This window comes from Myxine glutinosa, chromosome 1 (genome assembly GCF_964187855.1).
Source record: "Myxine glutinosa chromosome 1, kmMyxGlut1.1, whole genome shotgun sequence".
Lineage (NCBI taxonomy): Eukaryota > Metazoa > Chordata > Myxini > Myxiniformes > Myxinidae > Myxine > Myxine glutinosa.
Genome location: NC_136261.1, coordinates 158,426,347 through 158,447,580, shown reverse-complemented (window position 1 = coordinate 158,447,580; position 21,234 = coordinate 158,426,347). Strand labels below are relative to the sequence as shown.

At 44.2% G+C, this 21,234-nt stretch overlaps 1 protein-coding gene across 1 annotated transcript in view; it reads right to left on the bottom strand.

Moving 5' to 3' along the window:
• LOC137430262 (axin-1) overlaps nucleotides 1-3,846 on the bottom strand; it is a 97,317-nt gene extending 93,471 nt beyond the window's left edge. Inside the window, exon 1 of the mRNA XM_068121008.2 lies at nucleotides 3,237-3,846. The gene's annotated coding sequence lies outside the window, so the exon portion shown is untranslated. The remainder of the gene's footprint in view (nucleotides 1-3,236) is intronic.
• Nucleotides 3,847-21,234: the final 17,388 nt, after the last annotated feature.

Sequence of the window (21,234 nt, the reverse complement as noted above, 5' to 3'; positions counted from 1 at the left end):
ATATATATATATATATATATATATATATATATATATATATATATATATATATATATATATATTGTAATGGACTAGGTCTCCTTAAAAGGCGAAGCAAGATAGCCAGAGGTGAACTGCCAAACCAACGAATGTTGCGTGCAGTTCGACAAGTATCAATTAATCCGTGTGGAATGATTAATTAATTTAGCCACACTGGTTTCAGAGGGCACGTACGGTTTTGAGGGGAATTTGATTATGCTGGAGGATAATACCGCGGCTCAAAATGCACAGAAACTAGTCTTAAAAGTCACGGATTTAATAAATAATGGGGAAGGGAGCACAGGAAGTGAAAAATAAAAAGAGGAGAAAAACATTGTCTGCACGCTTTACCGAGACGGTTGCGATTCTAACACAAATCCTTTGATATATCCTTATGTGGGTAGACTCAGCCAGGGAGACAGGATGAACAGAAGAGTAGACAGTGGGATGTTCTGTAGGTGTGTGTGGTTTTTCCTTTTGATGTAACGTCAGGAGGCACGACATAGGTTGGTTTCACAGGATGGGCAGACACGCCAATGGTGGTTTGCAAACGGCTTGCCCTTCAGACTCCTTTTCACCTTTCAGACCTCTCTCGATTAGTCTGGCATGTCTTGTATGGTGTTATCCTCCCCCCCCCCCCCCCCCACCCCTCCCTCGGCAGCATACAAGGGTCTCCGCCTTTTATAGCCAGGCCACTCCACCCCCCCCTGCCGCAAGTATCAAACATGCAATGTGCTCCGGTCATGTGGAAGTAGCACAGGTGGAAGTGCCATTCTTCCAGAGGGTGTGCGAGGGGTTTCATTAGCTCATGTGGACACATCATGTTTAAAAAGTAGAGTCGTGTGGTGTAAAAGGACAACGGGCATGATTAGAAAGTTAAAAACAGAGAGAAAATGGGGGAAAGACAGACACGAGGGTGAAAATGAGAGGATGGATGCCTGGACATCTGATCCTCGTCATTAATATAATTGAGGTTACAAACACTTTAATACGCCATGACCATTCATCAATAAATAGGTAATGAATAAAAACAAACCAATTAATCGACATATGTTGGTAAATTACACACCCAGACCAGGAAATGAACCCAGGCCCTCTGGTGAACGTACGGTGTGCAATTTTCCCACATTTGTCAATTAGTTAATTATAATCCTGTTCATTAATTTAATTGATATAATTAACCTGTCATATTATATATATATATAGTGGTACAATATTAATTCGCTCATAAAGTCAGATTATGAATAAAACCTAACCATAATAGAAGAGAATTTCACAATAACATTAGACTTAGGACAATTAAAAGAGACCACAAAAGAAAAAAAAATCGATTTATCACAACTGTGGATGCAAGACTTTCAGAGACCAAGCCATTTAAAAACCACAACACACAACAACCAAACAAGCGACTGATGATGAAGGGTGGGTTCGAGAGCAAGGGGCGAGGGTCTTCCCTGTTGGGCCTCTCCTTCGCCCGGAACGGGCAAATCTGTTCTTGAACTAAACCAAAGGAATAACAACAAAGCATTTCAGGGCCATTTGGAGGAAGAGAGCAACACAAAAGTTGAAGTCAGAGGGAAAGGCGAGAAATGTTAATAAACACTTTTGTCTTTTTAAAGTCCCGAAGGTTTTCACAACCACCCAAGAGATGATGGGTTAGGGATAAAATTTGTGGATGCTTATTTTGTGTGCAAAACTGGCAAGAAAGAACCCTTTAGGAAAGTTCTCTCCACTTTTGCTTTGAAGCTCGAGAGGTTATGGACGGTTAACACACTCGGTCACATTTGTAAATGCGTCTCCTCCATCCATCCCTTTTTCATCCCCGCTCCCTCCCGTCGCAATGTCTATCGTCCCTCACATCTCACACACCGTTTTTCTATTCTACAGATCTAAGTTATTCAGTCACTCTTTCTCTCGCTTTGTCTCATTTTCAAAGCGAAAGAGAGCGCGGAAGAGCAAGAGAGAGATCAGAGAATAGCGGTCGATGCCAAGAAGCGATCAGAGGAGAGAGGGGCAGTGGGACACAAGAGAAAGGGGAGAGATAGAGGAAAACAAAAAGGGTGGGTAATAGGGAGGGGGAGGGGGCCAGATGGAGGGGAGGTGAGGGGGGTTGATGTGGTGGTGAGGGGTGGGCATTTGGAATGAGAGGAGGAGAATTAGGGGAGGCCCAGGAGATGAAGCAAAAGCAGGTTCAGAAAAGAGAGATAAAACCACATGAAAGGTTAAGTAAGGTGAGGACCAGAAATGGGGTCTTGATGGGGAAGGGGAAAAAATGAGAATCAGGTGTGGTACAAGGGTTTGCTTGCTCCTCACCTGGACCTCAAAGTACAAGACCCACAAAAAAGAAGAGGAGACACGGGTAGGGAAACCGACATGATTATTGTATAGCTTATACAGGATGAAGTAGTTGGAGGTAAAAATTAGTTTGGAATAGGGGGGCGGGGGGGAGGAGGGTTGGTAGGTGGGGGTGAGGAGGGGTGAAGAGGGTCGACGGTTCATGAGGGGGTAGGGGTTGGGAGAGGGTGGGGTTGGGAGAGGATGGCGGTTGGGGTGTTGGGAGGGGTGGGATTTTGGGGGTTGGGAGGGGGTGGGATTTGGGGGGGTGGGGTTTGGGGGGGTTGGTATTTGGGAGAGGGTGGGGGATGGGGTGTTGGGAGGGGGTGGGGGATGGGGTGTTGGGAGGGGGTGGGGGATGGGGTGTTGGGAGGGTGTGGGGGATGGGGTGTTGGGAGGGGGTGGGGGATGGGGTGTTGGGAGGGGGTGGGGGATGGGGTGTTGGGAGGGGGTGGGGGATGGGGTGTTGGGAGGGGGTGGGGGATGGGAGGGGGTGGGGGATGGGGTGTTGGGAGGGGGTGGGGGATGGGGTGTTGGGAGGGGGTGGGGGATGGGATGTTGGGAGGGGGTGGGATTTGGGGTGTTGGGAGGGGGTGGGATTTTGGGGGGGGTTGGTATTTGGGAGAGGGTGGGGGATGGGGTGTTGGGAGGTGGTGGGGGATGGGGTGTTGGGAGGAGGTGGGGGTTGAGAGGAGAGATGCATCGGTTGGGAGTGGGGAGGGGGGGGGTGCTGAGGGGAGTTAGCAGTGGAGATCGGAGATAAACCAGTAAAAAGCACGGAGTACATGGATAGGTGGGAAGTTCAGGGACATGGACGAAAGGCCCAGGTGAAATGGTCCACGAAAGATAGACAGAGTCTGGGATGAGGTACAGGGATCACTTACCCTTGGACTGCGTTGTTTGTCCTCACGGTCCTGTCTGATGGAGACCCATCGGAAAAGAGAAGAAACAGAAAAATAGAGGAGAGAAGGAGACTGTTGTGTTGGGAAGATAAAGGGATAGAATAAGTTAGAAAACAGAGCAACGGCCAGGGGAGTGAATCGCAGCTCGCGTTCTCCCTCTCCGGGTTAACTTGCTCCCGTCTTCCTCTCCACTCCAGTCCAAGCGCCACCAGCTCCAGCACCTATCGCTCGGTCTATCCCGTTAAGCACTCAATGCAGTCCAATCCACCTAGTTCCTCGCTTCCCGCTCGCCTCCAACGTCGCTCCGCATCGGCACTGTTGAGCTGAGGGCTCGCTGGGAGGGGACGCAGCACTGCGAGGGAGAGAGGGAGAGAACATCTCCACACACTCTCGCTCCATCTAGCGGTAAACCCCTCCCCCAACCATTTGGATTGCTGTTTCTTCTTCCTCTCATGATTACTGCAAGTTTAACGTCAAAGATAACGTCGACCTCTGTACTACGAAACTATCAAAATCAAAGATTTCATGACTACCCACAAAGAGCAAAGGTGAGATACCAGTCAGGCTACATAGAATCCTAGTTAGGATACCGCTTAAAACGCATTATCCTCTCATCGCCGTCTCAGAGAAGACAGAGCAAAGTTATCATCCTGGAAATAATTAAAAAAAGAAATAAAACTCAGATCATTCACTAATTCATTGCAAACATCATTATAACTATAACTATGAGTCTTCAACCTCGATTGGATGACAGAACTTTGCTACGATCATGACGTTCCTTCTCTGCTTAGACTTTAGTTAAGATTATTCCACATTATGTACTCACAATCATAACGATTTGTGAGATGAGATCGAGATCATATTTTTAAAAATCGACTCCGTGAAAGATACACACACTACCGCTAACTACACCACTGTGCTTCACGGGAACAAAGCAAGTGTACAAAGTGTAGCACGGCGACAGGACAGGAAAAGAATGAAGGGAGTAAACGTGGCTATAAGAATGGTAAACTCTAAAACGAATGCAATAGAGTTTTCAAATATTTCACTTTTCTTCTCACACTTGAAAAAGTTTCAACTTTTAAACTTCACTCCTTATTCAATGGCGGAGGTTGCGCGGCACCAACGACGCGGAGTTTGAAAAGTTTTTAATTATACATTTGTGACAATTAAAACTGTCTGGGCCCGGCTGGAAAAGAAAGTTGTACTTCAAGAACCACATCACATCAGTACCATAAACTCTCATCTGAACTGGCTATTCCAATGGATTAGCAAACTTGCTCATCTCATGGTCAACTGCAGCAATTTATATACAGTACTAGTGGGGTTTCCTTACTTACACATTGTAAGCAATAACGAACCGTGCTTCGTACGTAAGTACATAATAAATAGAAGTTTTATGATTATATGCATGCATCACCGACCTGCTGGACATCAATGGAGACTTTTTTTTTTTTTTTTTTTTGCTTATTTTAAGAACCCATTTACGGGTTTGTAACGTAAATTTTAATTGTGGTTTTTATTTCACAGTTTACAGTCATATAATTTACAATTTTCAAATGCTGGATATTGATTGAGTTTTTTTGTTTATTCATTTATTTATTTTATTGACATGTTTACGTTTTTAACGTAAATTTAACGTAAATTTTCATTGTGGTTTTAATTTCACAGTTTACAGTTATAGAAATTACAATTTTCAAATGCTACATATCGATTGAGCTTTTTTTGTCGATTCATTTTATTGACGCGTTTACGTTTTTTTACGTAAATTTTCATTGTGCTTTTATTTCACATTGTTTACAGTTAGATAAATTCTAATTTTCAAATGCTAGATATGAATTGAGGTTTTTTGTGTTGTTTTGTTTTTTACGTATGTGTTTATGTTTTTTTTACGTAAAATTTCATTTATGGACAATTTACGACGGTTCTGTGAATTTTCCCGGCACACCGGTTTCAATGTCCGTCAGCACGTCAAATTCCATCTTTCTACGACACACGCAAGGTACCGAACATTCATATCAGCCAGTGAGTGAGTCAGTGGTTAGAAGGAGGTTCATATACAGTATAACTAACACGTCAAGGGAGATCCTGATAAAGTTTTCAGAGCTGGTGTGCCTTTAAAACCTCCTCTTAAATTTGCTCAACCATTGCTCTTCAACAAACAACGACTGTTTGTGACATATCTTCAACTAGATTAACAGGACTTTGATCTTCCAGCATCAATTGTTTGTTGAGATTGTCTGCCTTGATGTTCTCCCTCGTACGTATAATATTGTCCCGCAGGACGTCGTGGCAGTGGTGTATGTAATGTTAGCAAGCTAGCACTGTTGTGTTACCCTCAGTTAGGCGAACATGATGGACACGAGTGAGTACCATGTAGATGATCACATGGGCTCGCTCGAGGCCGCACACGCATAAAATCAACAATTGGGGCCATTGCTTTGGTTTGTCTATGCCCTCTCATGCACCTGGTTTGTGATGTCTCTTGTCAGTTGTTGCATTCACGATGTTTGTTTGTATTGTGAATCAAAAACTGTTATAAATGTCATGACAATATAAATCAATGGAAGTTAGTTCAATATGATCAATTAATAAATGCACCTTTTTTTTTTTCTTTTTTTTTTTACAAAGTCGAGGCTCGTGTAAGAGCGAACACATTAAACACAAAAACCTTAAACGGACACATAAAACAATAAAGGGAGCGGGATACAATAGGGCGAGAGAGAAGGAGGCACACAAGCACACAACAGTACAGAACAGGGACATCGGTAGATCTGCGGAAGGGAAAGCAAGATATAAGTACAAGATACAAGATACAAGATACAAGATATACTGCACTGCAGTAAGAAGATATAAGGATCACTCTGTACCATCTTAAATGCTCACACCTGACATTGTGCCATTAATATGCAATTCATACAGTATACCGTTTTGGAGAAGAACACTTGCCAATAAAAGGTACAAATTTGCTACTTGAAAGAGCTATATAGCAACATGTGTGCTGATCAGCAAGTACGTGGCCTAACATGCACCTTTTGTCGAGGAATGTTCCACAGAGCCCTTTCGTAACCATCTCTTCCCTCTGTGATGACACCAACCTCCTGTTCAGCCTTCATTATTAGTTAACTTTTGAGGAGAAAATGTATGCAATAATTGATACTGTGCAGACAGGATAAGATCATGAATCCCCATTTCAATCAACCGACACTGTTATCACCCGTAGGTATACTTTCAACCTTGCAAGTTGGGGGCCTCGCATGAGCTGGAACTATTCCTTTCACGTATCGACAATTGGCACCATTCATAGCACGCTTGGTAAGTGAACATCCTTATACAACCCTCGAGGGGTGCTTCACACGAGTGAGAGTCATAAAAGATTTCCTTTTCCTGCATCCGCCTAAGCATATAGTGCAGTTTGAACTGAAATAATTAACTTTGTATTATAAAATGGGAAATATTGCCACACACCTCGTATGTAGTAATTTCCAACAATAAAAGGAAATACATGGTTGTTGTTAACTGTTGTGCCGCTTAATGCTACATTACACACAAACATACACACATGCTTTGTGTATATATTCAGTTTCCATAAAATGTTCCAGTACTCCAACCTCTAGTTGTATGTAACACATGGCTCAATGTTTCAGCCAGAAGCACGGGGTTAACTGTGCATCTACTACCCAGAACAGCCAGGGTGGAGGGGACGGGCCTAATCAGTTGACCAATCACAAAGCTGTTTTTGGAAGACCTCATAACGTGTGTAAATGTGTATATATATATATATGTGCATGGCTACAATACTGCGTACACGTTTACACAGATGAAATAAAATTCCCTCAATTAAAAAAAATGAACTGAATGAATGAACTGTTAATTCCCAAGATATCTATGGTTTTATGTTATCGCAAATAGTCTTGAGGACCTGCAAAAACCTGATTTTCACATTATATCATGCACTTAGTTTTGCGATGGTTGAGTAAACAAGACATAAATGGCATATTTTCGAAATAAAATGTTACATTCTCACTATGTCAATTTTTATTTCATTGTCTTTAAATAAAAATATGCATTGATGATTAAAATTGTAATTGAATGGAATGTTTGTTTCCAGGTGTTGTTTTTACATTTTCTAAAATTTCTTGAAATGTGCAATGCGTGGCAAAATACGTTATTCGTGCATAACGCTTGGTGTCCACCAAATTCACAATAATTGTGATGTCAGTTTCATTTTCAAATCACGAAGGACTCGTGAAATGAACTAGGTGTGTAGGTTAAGAAATACCTCAAGAAGAATGTCCTTGATGCTTATTCAATTGATCAATCAGAAAGTTAATTTTTTTCGCGATAATCTTGCTGTATTTTTTTTCGTGTCCGCCCCATTATGCACGAATCACATCCCAGAAAAAGTGAAAAGAAACCCGCATCGCTCGAAACTTGATTACGGTATGTGTAACGTGGGTCTTGTTTGTTGTGATAGTAAAGCAGTCAATCGCTGGCATATGACCACTCATTTATGGATGACGTCAGAACTTGTTTTCGTGTCTGTGTCCTCTGGTGCTGCGTTATGCACGAATCCAGCGTGTGAAGTGCATTCTCGTTTTCATTTTGGTGAAAACAAAGCATGCAGCAGGTCTGATGCTTCAAACTCGGATACTGCAATATATACAGAACAACATAAGACAGGATACTTACTGTTTCCTGAAACTTTATTTTTCCACTTAGATGTACACTTAGTGTACCCAGTATTGTAGCCATGCATATATATATATATATATATATATATATATATATATATATATATATATATATATATATATATTGCGGTTTTGAGTTTGTACAGTGAGTATAATAAAGGTTAAAATTTCCCCCTCATAGTTAGTCACACAAGCAACATGTAGCCTCGCGATAGTATAGTTATCTCTTAGTGTTTGTGAGCTTAGTCCTTTTCCTATGTTAGTTCTGCATTGAGTAGAGTCAGGAGAATAGGCCCTACTTCTACTGACTTTCCAGCTTCCCTAGCCTCATGCCCCTTTGCGCTGACTTTGGTTCATTTTGGGCGAATTAACATGAGGCAGGCCTAGGAGGGTCGGGGCGGAGCCGAATGAGGGGGCGACAGAAGCGCTGACGGTAAGCACGAGCCGCCAATCAGGGCTCAGAGGTGGTGGCGCCGGCGCTGCGTCACAGGGCGTGGTAAGAAGGTTCGAGAGGGTTCCAGAAAGTTCGGGGGCGTAGCTATATAGCCCATCGCGCAAAGCCCCCAGAGAGGACTTGCAGCAAAAGAACTTGCCCCCGAGAGGACTGCTGACCAGGGAGAACTCGCGCGCACTGACCAACCCGGAGGAATCATTGATGAGCAGGAGTTGAGAGCGTCCAAGGACTGTGAGAGATACGCGGGTGAAGAAAGACGCGCATGAACCGGAATACGCGCTTTTATAAAGTGACGCTCGGTTGAGTTGGAGGCCGATCCATATACAGTGCATTAAGTCGCGCGAGTGATAACGGCTGTGTAATCGCCAGCCGCGCTGAGAGTCCCGCATTTGCCGTTCCACCTCATCGGCTGCCTTTGTTCGGGAGACGTGCTACGAGGTTCCTTCCACCACCTGCTGCCATCTTCGCGGGACGTGCTGGGACCGTGGAGAGCCGGACGGGGCCGTTCCTGGACGACCACGTCGACGCGTCTGGCTGGAACATCGACCCATCTGCAATTCCCTGTGTGAGTGTGACGGGCCCGAGTCCGGGGATAAGATAAGACTGTCTAAGTGCTGCTCTGTGTCCCGATCAGTGTATATACGTGTGGGAATAATTAAACCTGTGTTCTTCCTTTTCCATTCGATCGTTCTTGTGATTTCCTCATTGGCTAAGTGTGGTACAAATAGAACCGCTCGAATCGGGTTCCACTATTAAACTGCACGGACCACGTGGTACTCAATCCGCTCGGCGTACCCAAACCACACGTGGCTCGTGTGAGGCTTGCTTCCGCGCTTCCATGGCGGCGCAGGGAAGTAGGTACGAGTGAGAGTTGGTCCCGAAACCCTACTTTGTGTTTGCCCGGAATGGACGTTTCAAGTCTCAGTCCCGCCAAGCCCAGAAAGAACAAGGGGATTAATCCCCCCTTGGTAAGTGGAAGTAGGGCGGCGGAGAACCGTAACAATATATATGTATATATAATATATATATATGTATATATATATATATATTTATATATATATATATATATATATATATATTGTTACGGTTTTTAGAACCTTCACTAGTAAATTTAGTAAATGTATCCCTTATAAATGTCCCCCTGTAAATATTCCCATCGATTGGCTTGGTAAAGATCGCACCCTAGTTAGTCCATGTACCACACAGGTAGCGAACCATAGGACCTCTCCGTAGTTATTTCATTATTATGTGTTTCAGTTAAGGATCTGTTCCCAGTAGTTGAATCTGTGTTGCATTAATCAAATAAGAGTAGGCCCAAACTTCCCTTCAAAAGCGGTGCAAGTGGTGTTCTAACTCCCCAAGTGGTCTAATTTTAGGTATTTGAAGTAGTGATAAATGTAACGGTGTACTTACTTTTCCAAACATGCAAAATTTGCATTTATGTTTATTTAAATTATACAATGGACTACAAAATGTAAATGTTTCATGATATTTGTTATATTATATCACCTTTATCTATCAATATTGTTGAAATGAAGATCAAATAGCTGTATGTTGAAATATGTTGAAAAAGTCAAAACTTTACATGGGGTGTACTTGCTTTTTCACGTGACAACAACAACAACAACAACAACAACAACAACAACAACAACAACAAGCATTTTAAGGCCATTTTCCCTGCTAGAGCAGGGGTTCTTTAATGTCCACCAACCCATGATAGAGATGTGAGAACCAGTTAATGTCCATCCAAGGGACGGCATACACATACCGATGCCTCAACCTGTACGCGAAACTCCAGGGTGACAGTTTATAGCTGGGCCAAGATTCGAACCCAGACAGAGGCGAGAGTGCATGTACCTACCAGCCCACCTGCAGCATAAGAATACAAAACGAATCAAGGCAACAAAGTGTATTTCCTCTCTGCAGATGTAACAGCAATGTAACGTGTACAGGAAGTGAAATGACCAAGCTTGAAGATCCTTACAAAGTTATTTATACCATTTTCATGCTATTAGTGTCATTGCTTTCATACATTCAGCCTCGTGCAATCTAACCGCACTTTTATCTGGTGAATAGCAAACTCTTGCATAATTCACAAAGTTTATTTTCCTATCACGAAAAGGATCAAATGATCTTAAATAAGCAGATAAACGAGAGACAATAACAAAGGGAGATCAAACCGACAAGATTTTTTTTAAATCAAAATATGTACAAGCTACATCACACAAGATTCAGCTGCAGGGCCTGCCAGGCAATTGAAGTTGCTTTGGCAGTGACTCCCTGCCTATGAGCTGTGGCCTTTCATCCGCCGACACAATGTGTCCTAGGCCACGTCACACCACTCAAAACAGCTGAGCTTGAGTCAACACAATGAGCTTTGTCTTATCTTGAGATAAAATCGAAGTTGCAATGCAGGAAGCCAAAAGTCTCAGCAGTTCAAAGTCATATTTGTCAATTAAGCACTTTTGAGAGAGCAAGCAGGAACCTGTGATTGGGCGTGGTATAATGAATAGTCAACAACCCCTTGTTTCAAAGGTAAAATTATAGTGCTGCCACCGCCAAAACCACTAGATGCTTCCGACTCTCAAATGTCAATGAGTCCACGAGCTGGAAAAATCATCCAGCTTGTTTTCCTATCCACATTTGGAATAAAGCGTTAATTGGATTGGAAGACAATCAGACCTACAAAAGGTGTTTGTTGTATAAAGTGGGGATTACAGAGCAAAGCTTGGATTTCCACCCAAGTCACCTGTTTGCTCCCCATTCTGTGACCTAGAAATAAAAAATGAACACTTCTTCCACAACCTGTAGCTTGTCTGCTTACTTTACGTTAAGTGTACGTAAATGATGCAAGCAGAATGCACAAGGAATAAAGTGTAAGGGATGCGTTCGGATATGTGGTAAAAGGAAATTACAGGGCTGTGGTGTAAACAAATTACTTCCGCCACCGAAGGTGGATGGAGGTTAGGTTCCCCCCCCCCCCCCCCCTGTTTATTTGTCTGTGAACAGGATAGCTCGAAAAGTTGTGGACGGATTCGGCCGAAACATGGTGGACAGGTTGAGTAGGTGACAGACAAAAATGTTTAGATTTTAGTGAAGATCACGATCCGGATCAGATAATTTTTTAACAAGTGATTCTTCACCAGTGATAGGTCTAAAACCAATACATAGTGTGATATCTCAAAACGTTATGGACAGATTCTGACGAAACTTTGTGGACAGGTTGGGTGTGTGACAAGGACTAATCGGTTTGATTTGGTGAAGATCCGAATCAGGATCCGTTTACGAGAACTTTTAAAATTCAAATTTAAGAGTTCATAAAAAAACACTTTTTTAAAGTGATCCTTCAACATTGAGTGACAAGGCCAAAATTATATGCAGCATGATATTTCAAAACATTATGGCTGACTTGTAACAAAACTAGGTGGACGGGTTGGTTAGGTGACATGAACAAGCAGATTCGACTTTGCTTCAGGTCCGGATCCAAATCCGGCCTATCAGAGGGATACAAAACGTATTTTTAGGAATTTTGGGGTAGTGATATATAGATTCAGGTAGATCTGCATAGGTAGGTGCTCCGATGATCGTGGGTAGAAAGAACCACTTCGATGTACATAAGTCAGGAACCTGTTTAGCCAAATGTCGGGTAAGGGTATCTCCGTGGTCATACGAGGATGGCCCTTGTGTTAACTAGAAATGGATTATGTTAATTCCCCTGTTTGTAAAACCTTGTGATCATCCTGTTGTCCCTTATGGCACCGCACATAAACACTAGTGAGGAATCCCACTATTAAAAGCACCACACATAACAAATGACAATAAAACTATCCGGAAGCAGGATATTGAACACTACCACTTATGACACCGACTGGTTGAACACACATCGCTCGGGCGGGCCGGGAGCCACGCCCAGAAGGCCAGTGATTGGGCGGGAGTTGACCAACCAAAGACCGGGGTAAGAAGGGAGCCGTAATTGGTCAGGGCGAAGCAAGAAGGAGCTTGCTGGTTGGTGAAGAGAGTGCGAGTTAGGGACATCTCGCTGATTGGCAAAGTATGACCGATGATGTCAGAGGTGGGACTGAGTGTGAGTGGTGGAGAGCAAAACCTGTGGGGTTGGCCGGCAGGGATTGGTGGAGAAGCACTGAAGACATCACGACCTGGATGTTAAAAGAACACTGGCGGACATTTTCTCTCTCTTGCTCTGGACCGTCTTCTTGCCCTGGACTTCCCTTGCGTTCTCCTTGTCTCTCTTGCCTTCGGACTTTGGTGGAGACGGTTGTGCGCCAATGATTCTTCCTCCCCTATCTTCACGTACTGGACCTCGGTGCGGACGACAGCGGGCCGAGTTTGGCAGGCGGAAACGACACGCGGCTGGCCGCTGGAGAGCAACGAGGCCTCGTGAATGGGGGCGTGCAAGGCCTGTTTTCGCGCCAACGGCCAGCCGGTTCCCGCCAACGCATCGGAAGAGTTGGACGATCCCTGACGAGACCACGAGAGAGTCAGAGCTAAGTTACACACCACGCTTTTATTTTCATTTATATTCTCCTGTGTCTGTGTTATACGCCTGGTGTGGGAGCGCTCCATTTAGGTTTTAGTTTCAGCATCGCGTTTTCCTTGTTATCGGGTTCCGTTTTAATAAATCCTTTTGTTATTTTTCTTGTATATTTTAAACCCGGTTCGTGTGAGTTATTTTTGCAGGGTGAAGACATCAGCGAGGCCGTCCAGGTAAGTCGGTACACTTATTCCTCTTCGCGTATAATCCGCTATATATATTGGAACTGAACGTCTCCATTAATGCTCGATTGCCTTCCGTGACGCTCCTGGTATAAACTGAGAGCAGTCACACGACAGTATTAACTGTTCAGCCTGATGGAGGTATACACTCTACCGAGTGCCAGTATAGATTCAGCACAGCTTTGCTTTTCACATTTTGCTCTACAGTAGCACGGGTACAGCATTCGTACACTTTGTTGTTTATACATACAGTACAACAATTAGTCAATATATGGTTTAGAAACTGTAATGGGTTCAATTTAAGTAAATGCACTTGATATATGGCATCAAGAAATACCGTATACTGTATATCGACATGTTGAGCCTACCAGTTGAGAGATGGTATCTGCTTGATTGCATACACCCTTACACTTTAGCCATTCTGTTTGCTTTGAATCGGGGTGAGGTAGATCACACCCAAAGGTCTGACCAACATAAGTAGAGAATGCTGCCGGAGGGCTGCCTGGCTCTGTTGTATACCCCCAGGTGACTTTTTGCTCTTTAATGAACCTCGCCTGCATTGCAATGCCCTCTCTTACCACGTTGGCAACATGACTCGTGATTTTTTGGGCCATTGTGCCAAGCACCGTAGCTAAGTGAGTAAATGGCTAAGGTTCAACTGTGATAGTTATACATTTTACTGCTTTCTTTCTTCGCCTCTTCTCTTCCCTCCTCTTCCCGTCTCCTTTTCTACTCTTGTCTTCCTCGTCTTTTTGCCCTTTCTTTAATAAATTATTCCTCTTCACCTCTTAATCTTCTCTGGAGCAATGAAGGAAGAGGTGCTGCAGCACATGGCAGTGCTCTGACCTGCACCGAAGCCAGAAAGCAAATTCTTATCGCTCAGCAAACCCCTACCAGCCTACCCAACCTTACAACTTTTTGAATGACCCACATATATATGTATCAACGACATACTTATAAGAGTCTAGGACACAAACTTTAAAAATTTTTGAATTTATGTATATATAATTAGTAACAAAATATATAAATCCTTTTTTTGTATACACACCTTCATTATCCTCTTTTTTACGACGTAGCCCATAGGGCAAAGCCGTCTAGAACACTGTTTGTCAGTCCGTCCGTATATATGTATGTATGTATGTATGTATGTATGTATGTATGTATATATGTATGTATGTATGTATGTATGTATGTATGGGGTTGCCCCCCAAAATAGGTATTTGCTTTTTTCTCAGAACCTACACACACAATTTTGATGAAACGTCACCACAATATTTATCATCTGTGATGTACAAATGTTTGTTCGAGGCATTGGAAAAATTGGGGTCTGAGGATGTACACCGGAGAGGAGAGGGAGGAGAGGGCGGGGGTTGACCCCCAAAATAGGTATTTTCTTGTTTGTTTGTTTAAAGTCTTATGATTATGTTAGTATGATTCTACATGCTGCCCTGTCTACTAGCAACCATTGAAATTGGTTTAAAATACCATGAGTCAGTTCAGTATACTGTTTATCCTACCAGGTGAGCACCAGGGGTATTGCCCCGATGTTTGTCTTGTGCTACTTTCATGTGCTTCCTAGCACCCACTGTCGAAATACTTTTAGAACTATCCACACTAAACTTTAACAAAAATTGTTTGAGGTTGTCCATACTTCTAGGAACATCAGACATCGTTTCTTTACACCATACCCATCACAAATGTGGGCAACCGATACACCAGACCATAACTTTGCAATTAACTCTGCAATTAACTTTGCAATAATTCATAATGTCTGCACAACACTCAGATTCACACGCTTTCTCATAGCACCACTGTCCTACGAAGTAATGCAATTGAAAATCACTTGTACAAGTTTATACGCTAATAAAAAAAGAAAATAAACGCATAAAATTCAAGATTGAACTACGCACGATCTGACCCAGAAGACGGTCGGTAATGTCTTCAGGGTCAAATCAAGCTTAGTCTGATGCCCAGGCGTCTCTCAGCGCCCTCTATCGGTATACCTCATAAATTACAGGACAGCATCCACAAACTTTTTATTTTTGTCCCTTTTTTATTTCTCTCTGCGAAATCGAGGTTTTACTGTATACATATTACCTGGTGTTGGCCTAATGGTGAAGGCGGTGGGCTTGGGATCCTAAGGTCCTGAGTTCGAATCACATTGAATTAACGCCAGGTGGGGTTGACTAAGCCTGTCATCCTTCCGAGGTCGGCAAAATGAGTACCAGATAACTGGTTATAGAGAGGCATTTCTTCAGCGGCAGACACGCCCACAGAAAAATGATGCAACCAGCAGCCGGGTGGCTGCACACGAACCACCCACTCATTGTGTATATATATATATATATATATATATATATATATATATATTATAATAATTTATTTATTTTATAAACAGGAATTAAGTCCTGCGTAGGGCGAAGTGTGAAAAACTCTGACAACACGGGACTCAAACCAAGGACCTCCATCACTTTCGTGGTGACAGCCCACTGCGCTATTGAGCCAACCAAAATCTCCTCAGAAATTTTCCACACTTAACACAATGAGCTTTTATAATGGCCGATGTCTTACGTGCCTGCTAGGCAGACCCCGGATGTGAGCGTAAAATACATGTATGCGTATGTACAGTCACGTGAAAAAGTAAGTACACCCCATGTAAAGTTTTGACTTTTTCAACATATTTCAACATACAGCTATTTGATCTTCATTTCAACAATATTGATAGATAAAGGTGATATAATATAACAAATATCATGAAACATTTACATTTTGTAGTCCATTGTATAATTTAAATAAACATAAATGCAAATTTCGCATGTGGAAAAAGTAAGTACACCCCTACATTTATCACTACTTCAAATACCTAAAATTAGAATCAGGTGCACAAGCTCAGGTGCAAATGATTAGAACATCGTTGGAGAGGATCTTGGAGGAACCTGTCTTATTTAAACCTCAGACATTTAGTTTGGTTTGCTCTTTGTTGTTGAAGTGTGCGGCGTCACCATGCCTAGATCAAAAGAGCTCTCTGAGGCCTTCAGAAAGAAGGTTAGAGATGCCTACGAGTCTGGGAAGGGATTTAAAAAGATCTCCAAACAATTTGAAATCAATCATTTGACTGTTCGGAAGATCATCTACAAGTGGAGAAGATTCCAAACAACTGCCCACTTGTTCAGGCCAGGCCGCCCCAGCAAGTTCAGCCCGAGAGCAGACCGCAAGATGCTGAAAGAAGTCTCTAAGAACCCCAGAATGTCATCAAGGGACCTCCAGGTAGCTCTTGCCACGGTTGATGTCAAAGTGCATGAGTCTACCATTAGAAAGAGGCTACACAAATTTGATCTACATGGGAGGTGTGCCAGGAGAAAACCTTTGCTGTCCAGAAAGAACATCAGGGCAAGACTAAAGTTTGCCAATGAACACCTCGGCAAGGCCAGCACTTCTGGAACAATGTGCTCTGGACAGATGAGTCAAAGGTAGAGCGATTTGGCCACAGTACCAGAAGACATGTTTGGCAAAAAACCAAAGACAGCATTTGACCACAAGAGCCTGATACCAACTGTAAAGCATGGTGGTGGAAATATTATGGTTTGGGGCAGCTTTGCTGCATCAGGGCCTGGGCAGCTCACCATCATAGAATCCACTATGAATTCTTCATTGCACCAGAGGGTGCTAGAGGATATAAATGTGAGGCCATCTGTCGGAAAGTTGAAGCTCAACCGAAGGTGGACCTTGCAACATGACAATGACCCTAAACATAGCAGTAAATCCACCAAGGAATGGCTGAAAAGAAAGAAATGGAGGGTTCTGGAATGGCCAAGTCAAAGCCCGGATCTAAATCCCATCGAGATGTTGTGGGGGGATTTGAAACGAGCTGTGCATGCAAGAAACCCCTCAAACATCGCACAGCTGAAATAATTCTGCATGGAGGAGTGGGCAAAAATTTCTCCCAGTCGATGGGACTTTCTTCTTTCTGAAGGCCTCAGAGAGCTCTTTTGATCTAGGCATGATGACGCCGCACACTTCAACAACAAAGGGCAAACCAAACTAAATGTCTAAGGTTTAAATAAGACAGGTTCCTCCAAGATCCTCTCTAACGATGTTCTAATCATTTGCACCTGAGCTGGTGCACCTGATTCTAATTTTAGGTATTTGAAGTAGTGATAAATGTCGGGGTGTACTTACTTTTTCCACATGCGAAATTTGCATTTATGTTTATTTAAATTATACAATGGACTACAAAATGTAAATGTTTCATGATATTTGTTATATTATATCACCTTTATCTATCAATATTGTTTAAATGAAGATCAAATAGCTGTATGTTGAAATATGTTGAAAAAGTCAAAACTTTACATGGGGTGTACTTACTTTTTCACGTGACTGTATGTGTATAGCCTGGTGTTGGCTTAGCGGCTAGGGTGCCAGCTTAGGATCCTAGAATCCTGGGTTTGAATCCCGGTCGATCGCTGAATTAACGCCAGGGGGGTTGACTCAGCCTGTCATCCTTCCAAGGTCGGCTAATTGAGTACGTTCACTGGTAATTCCCTGTGTGTCGTAAAAGGCGACAAACAGGGTTGGCGGCAGGAAGGGCATCCAGCCGTAAAACATTGCTTCAAAAAGGGGACCAACAAAAACAACAACAACCACGGTGCCTGAAAAGGCCAACCCCCGCTTAGTGGGGAAAAATGGCCTCTAAAGGTTTTTTTTTTGGTTTTTTTTGGTATATGTATATATATATACATACATACAGTGGGTGGGTGGTTCGTGTGCAGCCACCCGGCTGCTGGTTGCATCGGCTGCTGGTTGCATCGGCTGCCGGTTGCTGGTTGCATAATATATATATATATATATATATATATATATATATATATATATATATATATAAATATAAATATATATATATATATATATATATTGTTGCGGATATGGGATTTGGCCTCCATCCATATCCGCTTGTAAATATTCCCCTATTTCCCCAATACTCCCCAACTATCCCCAATCCCCCATTCCCTAGTCCCATTGTCTGTAAACAACACTCTGTAGAACCGACCTTCCCCTTTTTCCCCCATTAAATGTGGCACCCAGGTTCACCGCATCTCACGTAGACAACTATAGGACATCTTGCTAGTTATTCTTAGTCTATGTCAGTTAAGGACGCGTTTCCATTAATTCTGACTCTTCGTTGCACCAGAATGTGATTGTATGGCACCAGTAGTGAGTTTAGGACCTCCCAATACCTCCCCGCATCTCTTCCTCATGAAACTACAACAACAACAACAACTACAACAACAGCGGGGGGCGGCGCGGCAGCGGCGCGGGGAGTGCGCGTCCTCACTCCGGCTTGGTTAGCCGCCATTGACCACGTGCTCCGACGGGGTTACCATACAGGGGCTGACTGTCAGCTCCTCGTCAAGGGCGGAGCCCGGTAACCCCCCCGCACCCAATAAGAAGCGGCGGACCGATTCCATCTGGGGCGGAGCTAACGAGCCGAGGGCGTGTCACTCCCCGCTGGATATACGCAGCCCTTACCGGAGGTGACGTCAGATGCGCCCCCAGCTTGAGGAGAAACAGACGCCACCTCCAGCGCGACGATACCTCCCCGCATATCTGGACCGGACCGTGTGGATCCTGTCCCTGAGCCAAGGTGCACCTTGAGCCATCGATTCTGCCCTTCCTTGCCATCAATCCCTGTGTGAGTCAGTCTTGTCCCGTTTATCTGTGGTCTGTCGGGGCTAAGATAAGACCGTGTTAAGTGCCTACCTTTCTGTGCTGTACCTCTTGTCAGTGTAATCTAAACGTTCTGCATATCCCATATTATATCCTCCTCCGGAGGACTTGAGAACTGTACCCCTGGTGTCGTGTCATTTAACCCAGCCGTTGTGTCCTTTCCTTCATTGATTTAGCATAGCGCGATTCGGCCAACGTTCGAGTGTAATCGGGTAAACTGTGCAGACGTGGTCATACCAAACCGCTCGGTAAACTAACATCTAAAACCGCGTCTGTAACATTTGGTGTCGGGAAGTGGGATTCGATCCGGAGCGCGTTTCACGCGCTCGAAATTATAACGGCGAAATTTGATTGTGTTTTACAAAAAAAATAAAAACCCAAATTTTGAAAGTCGCGCTATGGCAGACCAAGACGGCTGGGTTCCGGTAGAGGAGAGTGAGGCAGGGTCGATCCAGGACCAAATTGAGGGACATGAGGAGAGCGAAGCAGTGAGGGTGGCAGGGTCGCAAAATAGCGTCGTCGCGCACGAGGTTACGGGCGCGCAAAATGGCGCCTCGCACATGGCCACGGCGTCCACGCCCGCGACCGTAGTAGCGCCGCTGGTAGATTTGAACCTTTTTTTTATACAAATGAAGGCCCTTATGGACAAGAATAGCGAAGAAATGGAAAGCAGAATGATGGGGGTAATGGGGAGCCGGATAGATGCTCAGAGTGAGCGATTGGAGGGCCAATTTGGGGTAATGGGAAACCAAATGGGGGTAATGGGAAACCAAATGGGGGTAATGAGGGATGAAGCGAGGGGTACCGGTGAGGGGTTAGACAATAATTTTAAGGGATTAGACAAGAAATTTGGGAAGTTAGACGACAAATTTGAGGGGTTAGACAACGGGATAAAAGAGGTGAAAAATGGGTTAATGGGGGTAGAAAACAGAATGGCCGCTCAAGAGAATCAAATGGAAGGGATGCAAAAGGGGTTAGAGGGGTTAGTAAACAGAATGGAAGGCAAATTGAGGGACATGAGGGACCAAGCGGAAAGGGAAGTTAAACAAATGGGGCAGCAGATAGAGGGGGTTAGAATGGGGGTAGAAACCAAACTGGATGCTCACAGGGAGGAAATGGAGCAGATGAGGGTGGCATCTGGGCAGGAGATGCAAGTGATGGGAGAAGAGATCAGAAGAGGTGTGAGTGAGGAGGTCGGAGGAGTGCGCGAGGAGGTGAGGCACTGTAAGGAGCACATGGAGAAGGAGGTGAGAAAGGGGACTGTAAAGTTACAAGGGGGCATAGAGGACCTGACGCAGGAAGTAGAACAACTGACAGAGGGACAAAAAGAACTAACGGACCAGGTAAAGAAGAACACAGCGGTAATAGGAGGGTTAAAAGCGACACAAAATGACCTAAAAAATGACTTGGTAGTGACGAAGAGGGAATGTCAGATGGTACGTGAGGGACTGACAACGAGGTTGGACGAGGTGACAGAGGTAATGGAGACGAAGGACCGGCAGGTGAGGACGCACATGGAAACGGTCAAGGTAGCCTTAGAGGATGAGCTTGAGGAGACGTACCGGGAAATAAAAGAGGTGAAGCAGAAATTAGAAGAAGTGGAAGAAGGGGTGAGCGAAATTAAGAAGCGACGGAGAGGGGATAAGAAAGAGATAAAAGAGGAGGTAAAAGAATTGGTCCAAAGTCTGTGTTTGGATCGTGATGATGTGCTCATTAACCGGATAAGGGATTCGCAGGTGATGGAGGAAAAGCGAAGAAGAGGACCCGGTGTAAGTGGTGACCAATATGGTCGTGCGTATGATGCGCCAGGTGATTTAAGAAGCTTGGGGGTCGAGATGGACCCGGGTGTTCGTGAGAGGCCGTTGGTGAAGTGTGCGACAGGTCTGGTGTGCGAAAAAGGAGGTGTGCGAGAAAGTCCGACTCAGGGGTGTGTGAGGAAAAAGTGCGTGCCAAGGAGTGAGGGTGCTGGCGAGAGTGAGTCGGTCGTAGCGCGTGTGCGAGGGAGCACATGGAAGCGCGGTGTGGTAAGTGTTACAGAGGGTGTGACGGGAGAGTGTGCGCAAGGGTGTGCGCGAGAAAGGTGTGTGACGGACAGGTGCATGGCGAAAGAGTGCGCTGTCAAAAGTAAGGAAGAATGCACACCTGTGGTGAGTGTTACAGAGGGTGTAACGGGAGAGTGTGCGCGAGAAAGGTGTGTAACGGACAGGTGCATGGGGAAAGAGTGCGCTGTCAAGAGTAAGGGTGAGTGCGCTGTCAAGAGTGGAGGTGAGAGTTGTAAGAGTGACACGGAGCGTGAGTTGGTTGTGACAGGTGAGCGAGGATGTACACCTGGAATGGAAGGATGCACACCTGGAATGGTAGAGCGTGAGTGGGA